A 16,113-nucleotide genomic window follows, 5' to 3' on the forward strand; every position below is an offset into this window, starting at 1 on the left:
GGTCTATTGAATCCCTATATGCCCAGGCGTGCTTTGATATCCGCCGACCATGGGCTTGTCTGTGCCCCTTGAGTCTGGAGAGCGAGGGCTGGGGGCCGTTCGTTCAGCCTCTTGGCGGCCAAACTCTGGAACTCTCTCCCAGCGTACATTCGGGACATCCCTAATCTCCTGATGTTTCGTAAGACTATAAAAACTTGGCTGTTTCCCACTATCTGAGGTTCAGGCGCTTGTGGGTTTCTCTGTTCCTCCTCTGGTTTCTGGTTGCGCTGGGACGCCTCATCGCTGAGGCAGCCATGCGCTTTACAAATCCCTCATAAATTAATAAATAAATAAATACATTTTGGTGCAAAAGTAGGAAAAGCATAGGATTTCAAAGGAGTGAAATTTACTATTTCTGACCCAGCCTGTGCACAAGTGGAGAAAGTGTTGGATTTCAGGGGGTGAAATTTACTATTCCCAATCCAGTCAGTCCAATTATAGAGAAAGTTTTGCACTTTAGAGGTTAAAATGTACTATTCCCAATTCAGTCTGTGAAACAGTAGGGAAGGTGTTGGAGTTTGAAGGGTTGAAATGTCCTATTCCCACACCAGTCTGTGCAACAGTAGGTAAAACATTGGATTTTGTAGGGGTGAAATTTACTATTTTTATTCCAGTCTGTGCAATAGTAGGGAAAGTGTTTGTCATTGGGGTTGCGGGCATTAAATATAGGTATGCACCTGTTACAACGCATTCGTTACTCCGCACTACCATTACAACGCGACTTTTATAACGCATACCATTACAACGCATTGCGCTGGGGGGCGCTATAGGATAGGGAATGGTATAATTTACTATCCAACACCTTCCCTAGGGTCCACGGGGACTGGAGTTAGAATAGTAAATTATACTTACCACTATCCAGCACCCCAAAGCGCTATGCGTTGTAATGGTATGCGTTGTAATGGTCGCGTTGTAATGGTAGGTAGTTGTAACGGTGTGCGGAGTAACGTCATACATCCTTAAATATACTATTCCCACTCTAGTCTGTGCAATAGTAGGGAAATTTTTGAATTTTAGATTGTTGAAATTTACTATTCCCACTCCAGGCTGTGCAACAATAAGGAAAGCATTGGATATTGGAAGGTGGGTGAAATCTACTATTCACACTCAAACCTGCAAAACAGTAGAGAACGTTTTGGACTTTGGAGGGGCAAAATTTACTAATCCTACTCCAGTCTGTGAAACAGTAGAGAAAGCATTGGATTTTGGAGTGGTGAGATTTATTATTCCCATTCCAAATGGCACAAGAGTAGGAAAAGAGTCAAATTGCAAAGAGGTGAATTTTACTATTCCTACTGCAGTCTAAACAAGAGTAGAGAAAGGACTTCACTTCAAAAACATTACATTTATAAGTTATACCAGAATGTCATTTAACAAAAATATTTATGTATTCATGTAATAAAAAATTAAAACCATTAAATTTACAAATTACTATTCATTAAAATAATTATAAGTTAATAAATAAATGTTATTCAATGAATAATTAATTTCCTTCCGGCCCTATACCCCTATAAATCTAGCAGCTTGCTCCTATAATATAGCTTACAAAATAAATATTTCATAATTTACTTATTTTTTTGGTAATTTGATCCATTAAATAATTAATTAATAATTTAGCGATACTTAATTTTTACCTAACTAACTTCTCAGCCTAGATCCCTACAAACCTAGCAGCCTGTAACGAAAATATATTACAATGATTAAATATTCCATAATTTAAGTATTTTAAATTGAATAATTCATTTACAAATAATATTTATTAATCCACTATCAATTAAATAACTTCCCACCAGAACAGTTAGTGAGTACTATGTATATTGCATAGTTAAAATTTATTACATTAATTAAAAACATAATTAAAAAGTATTTATTAATTATTACTGAACGTCTCACCCTAATCCCCTTCAAACTTAGCGGCCTGCAATTGAAATATATGTAAAATAAATAAGTGTTCCATATCGTATTCCATAAATTACATAATTAAAATCAATTTAAATAATTCAATAATGAATTAACAACAATTACTTGTTAGCTCATTAATACTAAATTTACTTCCCATCCTATTGTGGCAAATAGCATACAACAAAAATAAAACAATAATTACGTAATAAATATCCATCAGATAATTAACTGTATTTAATAATTCATAAATATTATTTAACCAATTAACTTCCCAACCTATCCCCCTAGAAACCCAACATCAACAACCTGCTGCAACACCATAAATGACTATGAAAATGTTATACAAATTCTTAATCAGTTAAAATTACAAGCTTTGTAAAAAAACATTACCTATATAAACAATTGGAACACATAAAATTTATATATCAATTATAAGACATTTGAATAATTAAAAAGCAATATTTTTCACCACTATTTTATTGAAAACAATATTAAAGACATCAATATTATTGAAAACTATACTACTTACCTAAATAAAATGATATTCTTGTCACAGTATTTGTGCATCATGAAATTTGTGTTATCATGATGTTCATTTTCTGATATTTCTGCCTCCCAATATATTTAATCTGATATTTTGTCCAAACACCCAAGAAATTATTGTAAGTATGTATGTATGTATGAATGTATGTATGTATGTATAAATGTATGTTTTTATTTATGTATGTATGTAAATGCTATTTCTATAGCACTAACCTAACCAAAAGGTGCTGAGTTTGGAACAGTTCATGAATTGTGATTTAGCATTATTTGAAAAGGTGAGTCTTCAACTATTTCATAAATTGGCTCAAAGATGGGGCGGTCCTGATAGATACGAGGAGATTGTTCTTACTCTAGGGTGCATAGACTTCTTAATCTGCAGTCTGATGATGTCCTGGCTTGGGGAGTGCCGAGAACCACAAGAGGTGCTGAGATTGTTTCTATCTGTAAGGTAAGTGGGGGTGGTGTTTGTCATGGCTTTGGTAACTGGATGAGATGTGGTGTAGTATGGTGTGTATTATGCCCCTAAGAGTTGCCAATGTAGAGACTGAAAGAGTCAGACATTACCACCATCCAGATGGAAGAGTACAAGGGCTTGAGAAGCAGTTCTGAAGTCACTTTCTGGAAGACACATCCTGATTGCACAGGAGGGAACTCCGCAGGCAATGCAGAGGTTCCCTCCTGCTCTGTGGTGGCGGACGGACTCAGGTCCGTCCGCCATCATAATCGGCCCCTATGTTTGGGCTGATGTGATGAGCTGTCTGCCTGTAGTGCAGAGGCCCTTTTGTATCACGAGATCCTTGGGAGCTCTCTTTGTTCTGTAACCACATACAAGGATATGCTATGATGTTCCATGCCTAGCCAGGAAATTCCTACCCTGAAATGCCCACTTCCCACACCAGGAGAAACATAACAAAATTGAGTGCATTTCTGTTGACAAGTGTACTTTTAGAATCCCAAATGTGCCGTTCCGCTCACAAAATGAGCATTTTCATATGCAAAATGAACTTAAACACCCACACCCAACCACACACACATGCACACACACACGCACACACACACACGCACACAGACACACACATACACACACACACACACACACAAACACACACTCATTTGGAACAATATATGTTACTCAGTCACATATATGTTCAGTAGCAGAGTGTTAAAATGTCTAGCATTATTGGCATCTCATCTTATCTGTGTACACATTACATAAAAAATAGAGAGTGGTGGGCTAAATTATGTGGTGATGTAGCATGTTTAGAACTGGGTAGAGAATTGACCATGATTTCATACACCTAATACTGTTCAAAGTTGGCTGTATTTTCTAAGATATGACTTTATACATGTGTAAGCATTAAACAGAGGCCCACTTCAGTACACAATTTGCTATTTGTGTATCGAAATGACACACTTTTCCTAAATTAAATAGTGTAAGGGCATTACTATGTATACTTTATTATAAGTGTTCTTACCTTTATCTAGAGACAATTACAACATATTCCTTTGACATTTTTTGCTATGCAGCCAATAAGAAGTTTTTTAAATCTCATGCATTTCTTTATTTCATTTTGGTTTCCTCATATAACCCATCTGCATCTTCATTTAATGTATTTAAATGTATTCCATGTATATCTTGGCTAAGTCTTTATATCATTAGAATTTGTTGATCTGCATAGTTTTTCTTTCTTGATTTTCAACTGTTAGAAAGACCTGAATTTAATGTATTCTCGGCCACATTCTAATCATGATTCGACATCATTAAACTGTGTTATTTTATCAAGCCATGTAGTCCGCATGTGCTTACAATCCAATTGTTTATCGGCAAAATTAATCAGTGGAAAGGATTAATGTTTGTTATATTCATAGCTTAATGATTCTCTCTCAGGTATCATTTTGATCAACTGAACATTTCTGCATAATATTGTGACAGAAATCTGAAATAGCTTTCTGTTTGAAATGTGTGTTTATTATCATTATTACCATTTTATAGTTTTTATGTCTTTCTGCGATAGTGTTTGTTTGTTTAATTTTATCAATTTAACTGACTTCCTTTAATTTTAATATTTGTTTTTCACTTCTCAAATCACCCATGAAATGCCAACACTTTTTTCATTACTCTTAATTACATTACCCTAGGCAGTAATACAATGATGAATATTTGGGGGATCTCAGTGGTCAGATTATATTAAGAAAATAAACACTTGAATCCACTTTTCAAAGCGTAAGCTCAGACCCACCATACTTCAGAATTTTGTAAGAGCCTCCTAACCCATGAAAAAGACGTTAACATGTATAATAACCCAAATGGAGATGGTTTGTGTGAAGGGAGACACTGAGTAGAGCCGTTTTGGAAATTACCAAACGATATTGAAATGAATTGTGGTTCTTCTGCAGGCAAACATATTAGGCCTAATGCCATTAACGAATTAGAATGGGGTAGGCTCTCCAAAATGGAAAATTTGAAATGTGCAACTTTAGATGAAACAAGTTACACATGGTGCGTCTCTCGGTTTCTTTTGGCACCTTTATTCAGAAAGCCTGCATACTAATTTAAAGTATGATGGGTCATCTATAAGCTTGAGACGTGGTGCAGAGCTGCAAGTCTTCTTATTGCACCGCACCGCATGATGGAGAAAGTGGCAGGAAAGTGCAATAAGGCAATATGGCACATTCCTGTCCTTTCACTTGCCCTGGTGTTTGTCCCTCCACAGTCTTTACCATCCTGTGACCGTATTACCTGTATCCTGAATGTGTTGCTAACCTGGTGTCTTGAGGTGAGAGATGTAACAAAGCTTGCCAGTGAGGAGAGCCGATAGGGAGTCGCTCCCGCAACCTCTCTCTTCAAGCTCTGACCCTCGGAGGCCTGTTTACAAGTCTTTTAACCTTTTGTTCCTGCAAGCAGCACAGATGCTCTGCAGTGAGGCAGTGAGCAGGAGCAATTGTCTGGGGGAGTGTGGCTGCCGTCAGTTGGCAGCCATGGAGCTAGTGGCACAGGTGGTCCACGGAGGCGACCCAGTTAGTTGAGGGAGCAGCCTGCACGTCGCCTGGTAGGCCTCACTCGCGTCTAGAGCACCAGGGGCGTTAACCTCTAGTAAGAATTTCCGGCACCCCGCCTAAGCTCCCGACACAGGAAACCCTAGAACAAAAGCGTGATTTGACTTCTGCTCCCTGGCTCTGTCCTTCCTCCTCCGGAGTCCTTCATGGCAGTTGTGGTGACCTCAAAGACAGGGGAGTGCTTCCTTCTAGTGAAGTAGTGTGGCTCACTGGTTAGAGGCGGCAGACCCGAGAGCAGAGGACGGCCCGGGACCAGGGTTCGATTCCCGGCGCGGCAGGTTTCTGGACCAGGGTCAGCGGACTCGATAATTCTCTCGCCTCGGTGCCCACTCTGATCAGCGTTCACACTTGGCAACTCTGGGCATTAGCTTGCCTCATCTTCACTAACGGCCCCACCAGACCGCCGGGGATGCCTGGTCTCACCCTGGAGATACCCATTAAGGGACCATCTCTCAGGGAAGCCAGGAAGGGTTTCGCAGCGGTCGAAGCGCCTTGGGACCCTACGGGTAAGTAGTGCGCTATATAAATGCCTATACATTTACATACATACATTCTATCCCTCGCTCCACCCACCAGGAGGGCTGGGGCACTGAGACCTGCCCGAGACCTAAACACCGCCCGAAGGCCACTCGCCGACCCCGACACTGCCGCCAGCAACCTCAGGCGTTGGATCGACGACTGCACCAACACTAATCAAGTAACCCACCAACAGACGCTCCAACAAGAATGCACGCTGGTTCTCCACAGACCTCCAGACCTCCAAACAAACCTTCCGAAAACTAGAGAAGAAATGGTACCACGAACAGACACAGGAGAACCAGGCAGCCCACAAGAACGCCATACGCCAACACCATTGCCTCATCAGATCCGTCAAAAGGACCTCCTTCAAGGACTCCCTCAACAACAATGTACACAACAGCAAAGAGCTCTTCAACATCGTGAAGGAACTCTCCAACCCCAGCTTCAACGTCAACAACATCCCACCATCGCAAGAGCTGCGCAACTCCCTTGCCACCTTCTTCCATCACAAGATCGCCGACATCCACGACAGCTTCGACAACCTGACCACCCCAACAACCAACGACACCTCAGACCCCACAGCCACCACCCACAGCACTGGACTCACATCAACGACAACGACACCATCAAAATCATGAACACCATCCACTTGAGGTCCCCGTCAGACCTGTGCCCACACCACATCCTCAACAAAGCCAGCTCCACAATCGCACCCCACCTCCGCAAGGCCATCAACATCTCCTTCGAGACCGCGACATTCCCGGAGAGCTAGAAGCACGTCAAGATTAAAGCCATGCTCAAAACACCCAAGGCGGTTCCGAGCGACCTCAAGAACTTTCGGCCCATCTCACTGCTCCCCCTCCCGGCAAAGGACATCGAGAAAACCATTAACAACTGACCTGCTACATCGAGGAGAACAACATCCTGGACCCATTCCAACCTGGGTTCCGCAGCAACTACTGCACCGAAACTGCCCTCATCGCCGCCACCGATGACATCAGGACCCTGCTGGACAACGGCAAAACCGCGGCCCTCATCCTCCTGGACCTATCAGCCGCCTTCGACACGGTCTGCCACCGCACCCTACACACATGCCTCAACAACGCAGGAATCCGAGACAAGGCTCTGGAATGGACCACCTCATTCCTCTCCGGGAGAGCCCAGAGCATCAACCTCCCCCCCTTCCGGTCCGAAGCATCCAAGATCATCTGCGGCGTACCCCAAGGATCATCCCTCAGCCTGAGATTGTTCAACATCTACATGGCCCCGCTCGCCCACGTCGCCGGGCTGCACAAGCTCAACATCATCTCCTACGCCTATGACACACAGCTGATCCTCTCCCTCACCAAGACCTCCTCACCGCCAAAACAAACCTCCACGAAGGAATGAAAGCCGTCGCCGAATGAATGAAGAACAGCTGTCTGAAACTGAACTCAGACAAGACGGAGGTCCTCATCCTCGGCTCCTCCCCTCAGCCTGGGATGGCTCCTGGTGGCCGACCACCCAGGGAGCAGCACCAACACCCACCGACCACGCACGCAACCTGGGGTTCATTCTTGACTCAACGCTCTACATGACCAAGCAAGTCAACGGCATCTCATCCTCCTGCTTCAACACCCTCCGCATGCTCCAGAAGATCTACAGGTGGATCCCCACAGACACAAGAAGAACAGTCACCCAGGCGCTCGTCAGCAGCAGGCTGGACTACGGTACCACCCTCTACGCGGGAGCCCCAGCCAAACTGCTGAAACGACTGCAATGTATACAGAATGCCTCTGCCAGCCTGATTCTTGACATCCCGTGACACAGCCACATCACATCCCACCTGAGAGACCTGCACTGGCTTCCCATCAACAAGAGGATCACCTTCAGGCTCTTCACCCATGCACACAAAGCACTCCACCACACCGGACCAGCATACCTCAACAGACGACTCACCTTCTACACCCCGAATCGCCAGCTCCGCTCCGCCAACCGCGCCCTCTCTACCGTCCCCCGCATCTGAAGAGTGACCTCCGGCGGTATATCGTTCTCCCACCTCACCACCAAGACATGGAACACCCTTCCCATCCTCCTACAGCAGACCCTGGACTTACTAACCTTCAGGAGGCTACTCAAGACCTGGCTTTTCGAGCAGTAGCAGCACCCTCCCCTAGCGCCTTGAGACCCTCACAGGTGAGTAGTGCACTTTACAAATTTCATGATTGATTGATTGATTGATTGATACATCTGTTCCGGCACCAGTGTTGGTTCAGCCCAGCAGCAAGGTAACTAGGAGGCAGTCTGACAATTTGGAGGGGGCTCCTGAGTGCAGTGCAGTCTAGCGTAGCTGCTGGCTGGACAGTGAGAGCCCAACAGAAGCGGCCCGGCTATTTCCAGGTCTGGGTGCAGTGACCCACAAGCTCCCACTTGACCTCCCTTTCCTTCTTGCTGCTGCTGCAATTGTAGGCACTCGAACAAAAGATCAAAGGAATTGAGGAACTGAGGAGGAACTAAGGAGGGCTTTGTGAAGCCAGTACCAGTGCCAGTGTGTCATCACGCTTTGGGTTCACAACATGGCCAAAAAAAGAAACCTGACTAGAAGGAGGCAGGCAGACCATCTTAATAGGAGCTCCAACTCTCCCCAAAAGAGCCCACAGGAGAGCCCAGAACTCGAAAGTAAGTGTGGGTGGGCACAAGAGTAAGCAGCCTGAGTTTATCAATCCTACCCAAATACAATTACAACCTCACTTTGTGATGCTCCACACCAGAGGGGTAACCCACCACAGGAATGATTCCACAATGAGCTGCCTCTCCCTCATCCCACTTCTCGTGGTCGGATTCAATGTTATTTCCGAAAAAACACACAAGCAACCCCCCTATCTCTCAAAGAGCACAAAGGAAAACTTACGACATCTGTGCAAATTCATACAAGCAACTCATTCAAGGGAACTGGGACTCAAGTCAGCCCATTAACCATCGTGGAACTACAACCATCACCCAAGGTGCTCAGGATGCGTAGTACATCATATTGTGAGAATGGTTGATTCCCAGCATCATTAGAAGCTCAGATAGATGCACAAATGGAAGCATCTCTGGCCCAAACAAAACTACTCAAAACGGAATAAAGTACTAACCTTGACTCCTCACACCAATCTTATGAATGTGACTGTGCGCCAGCTAAACGCGTAAGCCCAGTAAAATCAAACCTGGCATGTTCAACCATTAAACAAGATACAATAGCCAAAGTTCTTCACTGGAAATCACAAAAAATTGAACTTCAGATCGTTCTAATTCAGTCGATTGATACTAGCCTAGTGGACCTAGGAACTAGGCTAACACTATTAAAATTAGGCCAGATAGAAGTGGGTACATTTTTCTTCTGCACCCAACTGATTGATAAACTAACCTTGCTCCCAGAAATCTTGTGAGTACTGCTAGATACCATTAAAAAATCCCACACACAGGAATACACAATCAGACCAACAGGCAACTTCACCCAGCAGCACAATACCAATAGCGAATCTAGTACTGAATTCAGCAACTCCCTAGACACTCAGTTTTAGAAACAATTTGGATGGTGGAAGGGTGCCTGTGTTGCATACAGAATTGTTTTTGTGCAGGACCTTCCTGCATAAGTCAATCATGGGCGATATATTTCTATTTCTATGTGTGCTGCAAAATGCAGCACACATAGAAAGAAGAGGAAACTTGGAGAACTAAAGATATTTCTCCTCATTACTTCTCCATTGTTCTTGTAAATCTGGGCATGCATCAAAATCAATGGGAGTTGAGTGGGAACACCCACCTAATGTCCATAGAATGCCTTCCCAGAGTAAATCAATGCAGCGATGTGAGCTGCGTTGCGTTACTCCAGATATTTGAAGCCACTCAAAATGGCTTGGTGTAGCTTCAAAAATCTGGCTAAGAGGTTTGCGACATGCATATACCATGTTATGCAGTACAACCGTGATGCAACCCTCATAAATAAGTCCCTACGTTTATCAACTACATACTGAATACGGATGCAAATGTACCTACTCTCAATGAAAAAATTCAAAAACTTCAATGTTTCTGAGTTTGGAATGCTTCACCATTTCGAACATTTGAAACAAACTTACAATTAAGGTAGTTAAAGAAATCAACAAAATGATCACTGTGCTGAAAAGGAATTGAGATTGCATTAAAAGGAGGTGCTCATTGTTCTTCACATATTGAGTGCGTCTGGTGTTTACAGAAAGATGACTATCCACAAACTATCATTGCGTGCTCCCCGGCCCTGTACCTCTTCTTCATGACTTTGACTAGACACAATTTTATTTTCTGGCGGCTAGTATAAGAGCCTGCATAGTCATGTGATGCTAATAGGATCAAAGAAGGCAAGAATGTATTAATGACTATGATTCTATGTCCTATGTTAAAATATTTGTAAAGCTCAAGTCTGCCCCACCAACGGAGCAACTCAGCGCTAGTCTCAGAACTGAAGAAAAGGACAGAGGATAAGGCCAAGAATAACCCGGTTTTGACTCTCTTTATAAATGACCAGTGATTCTGGATGCTCCTGATAGACACAGGTAGAGCATTCCAAAGGGCGGGAGCTTTGACGCTGAAGGAATCCCCCCTGCTCTTGCTCTTCTGACATGAGGAACACATGCCAGATAGAGATTAGCCGAACGCAGATCCCACCGAAGAACATACTGGTGAAGCAAGTTGGATAAAACGGAGGGCAACTGGGAAGTGAGGATTCTATGGGCAATACATAGAATCTTGAAGTGAAGTATTTCTTCCACTAGAAGCCAATGCAGCCTGTGGATAAAACTCGAGACCGAGCAGGAATTAGGAAGTGCAAACAGTAGCTGTGCCCCTGCGTTTTGGGCCAGCTAAAGTCTTTTTAAGTGACTGTCTTATTGGAGGCTAGACAAATGTTTACCTTCATAGTAGGCTTATTTAAATTGTTGTGTTTAAGTCCATAGTATATGTTGCAAAGTGTACAGTAAAAGTGTAAAACCTAACTGCAGACCTCCTACAGTTACCTGACTGTACAATTTTAAAACTACAATTTTGACCTGTCAAATTAATCACTGTTAGCAAACCTAAACATTCCTTTTAAATATTAATAAGTCACACCTAAGTAGGCCCTACATTTCCATAAGTGCATGGTATTCTAAAGAAGAATATGTAAACATTCAATGTTAAACATGTCCGTACACTAACAAGGCCCTGTAGAAGGGTTAGCTGTTCCATTGGAAAGCACTGGGGTACTTTATTAAAGTTAATAACGTTATATCCATTAAGGAAGGAGATAAAATGTTAATTCTTGAACATTTTAAATAAAAAAGTGAATTACAAAGTTACCTATGCTCTCCTTTAAGCCTCTGAACGTCCAACATGAGCATAGCTCTTTGATGATGTGTAAATTAACACCAAAATCTGAGTCAAAATCAGTCGGTAGGATTGTGGGGTATTAAAGGATGAGGGTGTATTCCAAGGTTTCAGCAGGGAGTCCTGCTTCCTTATTTGTTCCAGGCAGTGATCTGATGAGCTCTTGCAGCTCTCCCGTATTTAGCCTCCATTCTGGGCTGACAAGAGGGGGACACACCCCAACAAATAGGGATAAAGTTACATCCCTCTACTATGACCACTATGGCATATTTTTGACCCAGAATGCACTGTTTTGCAAAAGATCAAAATGGTGAAAATCTCTTCTTACTCTGTGTGTTTTTAAAAAAACAATTCTTTCAATGGAATGCAGAAATCAGTTTTTTGAAAAAACAGAGATAAAGGGGCCGATTTACCATCATATTACACTGTGCTTGCATCGCAAAAGTGGCAAAAAATTGTTTTTCATTATTTACTTTCCAACTCAAACCATTTTGCACTGGAAATTACCTGAAAGTTTCCCAAAATAGCGCTTAGCATCAAGGGGACTTTACATGATGAAAAGATTTCACCAGATCGGCATCCAAGGGGATGTGCTTAAAAAGATCTCCACCTTCCTCGCCAGAATAATCCAGAGGATCCACCTCCCACCTTTCACCTGTAACGCAAGGAGATCACCTATAGTGTCCCCCACGGCTCATCCTTCAGCCCCATGCCCTTCAGCACATACATGACCCCGTGGGCCAACATCGTAAGATCCCACAGTCTCAACATAATTTCCTGTGCAAAGGACACCCAACTCATCCTCTTACACACCGATGATCCCATCACCACCAGAACCAACTTCCACAGATGCATGACAAATGTCACAACTGGATGAAGAACAACTGCCGGCAGGTGAACACACACAAGGCGGAAGTACTGATCTTTGTCAACAGCAGCAGCCCTTGGAATGACTCCTGATGGCCATCAGACCTAGCACCCGCACCCACTCCCTCCAACCACGCCAGAAACCTCAGAATAATTTTTTTTTATCTAATGAAACGGAATACTTTTTGAGGGTGAATTTAAACTTGACTTCAATATCAGTTATCTGGGACTCCCTAAAAGCTTACCTGAGGGGCCAAATCACAAGCAGATTGAGTTAAAGAAATAAAAAATATAAAGAAGAGGTCTCATCAATTGAAGTTAAGCATAAGGCTGCGGAGGCTCATCTAATTTGCCAAGCTCCACCCGAAATCCAGCAAAGTTGTCAGATTAAGTTTGATAACTTGAAAGGTCAGCTCGAGAGTGTCTTGCACACCAGGCTTACTCAAAGATGGGAAGCTAGTAAAATCGCGCATATCGAATATGGAGAGGGGGCAGGGAAGCTTCTCTCGTGGAAATCGAAATCAGATCGGATTAGGAACCACATCAAGGAAATCATCAGTGGAGGTATCACCCTCTCCTCAGATGAAGAAATGTGTGAAGCATTCAAGATATCTACTGTGAGGACAAAAGGGTGGCCAACTCAAATGTCCAGAGCTGGCTTGAGGATATCCCTCTTCCTTCCCTGAATTCTGAACAGCAGCAACAACTAGACCAAGAAGTCACTCAAGCAGAGGTTAGGGAAGCCATATTACACTGTAAGAATGGTAAAGCCGCAGGCCCTGATGGGCTCCCATTAGAGATCTATCGATTAATGAGTGAGAAGATTGTCCCCACTTTGACGACGCTCTTCAACCAGATATTACAAGAGGGCTCAAATCTCCCTGTTTCATGGAATGACGCAACAATAATTTTGGTTTTGAAACCTGGGAGAGTTCCATCAAGTTGTGGGTCATATAGGCAAATTTCACTCTTGAATGCGGACTATAAAATCTTTACTTCAATTCTGGCGGCCAGATTGGGAAGCGTGGCGGGAGAGATCCTCCATCTGGACCAGAAGGGCTTAATCAGGGGTCGGCAGTTATCAGACCGTACCTATGATTTTATTGGGGCAATTCACCTGGCGTCTGCTTACTCTCTCCCATTAGCTGCCATGACTCTCAACGCTACAAAAGTGTTCGACAGGGTGAACTGGATCTACATGGCGGAAGTCTTGGGGTAATTTAACTTAGGGCCCAAGTTTTGTCATTCAGTTCAGCTGATCTACCAGAACACGATGGCCAGACTTTTTGTCGAGGGGGACAAGGCAGGGCTGCCTACTCTCCCCTCTCCTTTTTGACTTATATATTGAGCCATTTGCTCAACAGCTTAGGGACGATCCAAATATCCAGTTGTTTAAACATGGGGAGTGGGAGAGGAAGGTCGCCCTATATGCTGACGATATCTTGATCTTGTCAGCTAATCTATCAACAGCTTTGCCTGCGGTGATCAGCCAGGCGCAGGAGATTGGCTTGGTCTCAGGCTATGGGATCAATGCCGCCAAGACAGAAATTATGGTTTGGAATCCTGGAGAGTCACAGCACCAGCATCGGACCAGCTCTAGAATTAGATATTTGGGGATTAACTTCATGCAGCATATAACGAAGATCGCCGAGACAAACCTGGCGGAGTTTGGCCAAGGAGTGTCAGAGGTTGATGAAATCTTGGGCCCTGCTCCCCTTATCCATTCAGGGAAGGGTTAATCTGGTTAAGATGTCAATACTTCTTAAGGTCCCTTTTCTCCTTAATAGTATCCCCCTTCACTTTGAAAAATCTGCTATTGACAAATTGCAGCGAGATATTAACTCATTTGTTTAGGCATATAAATCATCAAGAATAGTGTGGAAAAAGTTGAGGCGGAGAAGAGAGAAAGGTGGCCTTGCTCTGCCAGATTTTCAATTTTATGACTGGGCCTTTCAACTTACACATTCGCGCATGCTTCTGAAAATGCCGGTTGATACCGGAGCAGGGGGTATGTTTCTAGCTATGCTTAGAGGCGCTAATCTTCCTGAAAGGGGTTTTTGTTTATATTTGGGGACCCACATTTTTTTTGAAAGGTTAGGTGAAAGGTCTTACAGGGATTCGCTAAAACTTGGGCACCGCCAGGGTGGCGGTCAGATCCTCTATTTTTACCATTGCAGCGGGTGCGGCTTCAAGCTGCATCCGCCGCAATGGTAAAAATGCATACATTGCATTTGTATGCAGAAAGCGGCAGGCACCGTGCGGTGCCTGCCGATTTCTGCATACAAATGCAGGGGGGTACCATAGGTACCCCCCATGTGCACCCCCCACCCCCCCTTCACCTAGGGGGCCTGCAACGGGCCCCCGCAGTGAAGTTACACATGCTTTTCCACGGCGGAAAACCCGCCGCGGAAAAGCATTTTTTAAAGCCCTTCTTAATATGGCGGACAGTGTCTAAGAGACACCGCCACCATATTAGAGCTTTTCCGCCGCGGTTGTAAGCCAACCGCGGCGGAAAAGCTGCAGACGGAAACCAGGACCCACCAGCCATCCTAATGTGGCGGTGGGTCTCTGGTGGGTCCGCTGCGGTTTTTCCGCATCCTCCGGGCCGGCGGTGGCTTCCGCCGGCCCGAAGGATGCGGAAAAACCGCAATCATAATTGGCACCTAAGTACTTTACCATCTCTATCCATGAAGCCACTAACAGAAGGACAACTATATTTAAAACAATAAACCACTGAATCAAATCTCTGCCAAGCCCTCCTATCTATTCCTCGCTCCACAGAAAATTGAAAGGACATCAACTTTTTCCTCAGTAAAAAAACAATACTAAAGATCTGACAGCGCATCACACCTGGTTCATCTCTCACATCTACTCCTTCCTGTAGAATCCTGCAATGATCAGCCTTCAAGCCCATTCTCTCTCACTTCTGGCTGACATACGGAAATCCCTCAAATCATTTTTTATTAAGATTATTTCTTAGCCTTACCCTTCATCAAAGCTCTCTCTGGCAATACTTTCTTCCCCCTGATTAACACTGACAATTCCTCCCTCACACAAAGAATCTTCCTACAAGCTCTCAAGACTGGCCAGTACCACGCACTCCTAAAGAAACCTACTTTAGACCCTTTTGATATTGCCAACTACCTGGCCATCACTCATCTATCATTCATCATCGAGATCATAAAAAAGCAGGCTATGTTCAACTAAAGATGACATCAATGCAAACCATCTTCTGACTATCTACCTGTATGTCTTCAGATCATGTTGAATCATGGAGTGCATCGCCTTACGCATCATAGTTGATTGCTTTTTGACAACAGATGAAGATGACCCTACCTACTGATACTGCTAGACCTCTCAGGTGCCTTTTACACAGTCAACCATCTCACCCTCATACACACCCCAAGTCTCAAATTGGATTTACTGGCAACTTTTTTCACAAGTTGTCCACCTACCTTTCTAACCAATACCAGTCAGTTCACATGGCCACATTCAGGTCACAAAAGGTCACTATCACACGTGGAGTCCCTAAGGGTCCCATACTGTCTCCTTCTATCTTCAACCTGTACATGGAACCACTTGTTGCTCTAGTCACAGAGAATAGCATCAAGATTCAGCAACATGCAGATGATACACAACTCTAGTTGAAAGTCTCCTTTGCTTCAGACATCTAATGTCTCAAACACTGTTTGCACATCATCAAGACCTGGATGTCTAGCAACGACCTGAAGATCAACCTGACAAGGACAGAATTTCTAATATTTCTCAAGAACCAACAAGATACAGCACAATCTTGGCTCAATTACATAAACCTTGATGACTTGG

This window comes from Lissotriton helveticus, chromosome 1_1 (assembly GCF_964261635.1).
Source record: "Lissotriton helveticus chromosome 1_1, aLisHel1.1, whole genome shotgun sequence".
Classification (NCBI taxonomy): domain Eukaryota; kingdom Metazoa; phylum Chordata; class Amphibia; order Caudata; family Salamandridae; genus Lissotriton; species Lissotriton helveticus.